The sequence below is a fragment of the Mesitornis unicolor genome, unplaced genomic scaffold (assembly GCF_000695765.1).
Source record: "Mesitornis unicolor isolate BGI_N332 unplaced genomic scaffold, ASM69576v1 scaffold18298, whole genome shotgun sequence".
NCBI classification, from domain to species: domain Eukaryota; kingdom Metazoa; phylum Chordata; class Aves; order Mesitornithiformes; family Mesitornithidae; genus Mesitornis; species Mesitornis unicolor.
This window is the reverse complement of record NW_010201357.1, coordinates 4,652-5,402: the sequence shown is the minus strand read 5'-3', so window position 1 is coordinate 5,402 and position 751 is coordinate 4,652.

Genomic DNA, 751 nt, shown 5'->3' with positions numbered 1-751 from the left:
TTGGTAGCCTTTGTTAATTTTTTCTTCTTGCGTAGACTTAGTTATTTCTTGGCTCTTGCTCAAACCACAGGACCGGTGTTATCTCGCTTCTGAGGGAGTGTTTTTTCTTTCTGGCGCCTTATGGGTTTTACACAACTATACACTCTGTTATACTTCTTCTCAATCTGTTCTCCGTACAAGGACAGCCAAAATAGTCACAGAGGTCGCATCTTCCCCATTTTCTTCACATTATTTTAACACGAATCAGACTGACACATCTCACAGTCCCTTCCAACCCAATATATTCTACATTCTATCATTTCACAGAATCACAGAATCACAAAATATTAGGAGTTGGAAAGGATGTCGAAAGCTCATCCAGTCCAACCCCCCTGCCAGAGCAGGATCACCTAGACCAGGTCACACAGGAACGCATTCAGGTGGGTCTCTCCAGAGAAGAAGACTCCACAACCTCTCTGGGCAGTCCATTCCAGTGCTCTGTCACCCTCACAGTGAAAAAGTTTTTTCTTATGTTCACATGGAACTTCCTATGCTCCAGCTTGCTCATTTCCCTATGTCTGATAGAGCCAGTACCAGCTGTCTCTGAGACAGACCTGCTGCTGACTGAAGCTGAGCCAATCAGCAAAGGTGGTAGCGCTTCTGTTATAACATATTTAAGATGGGAAAAAAATCTGCCGTGCAACAGCAACTGGAAGAGAGGAGTGAGAACATGAGAGAAACAACTCTGTAGACACCAAGGACCATGAAGAAG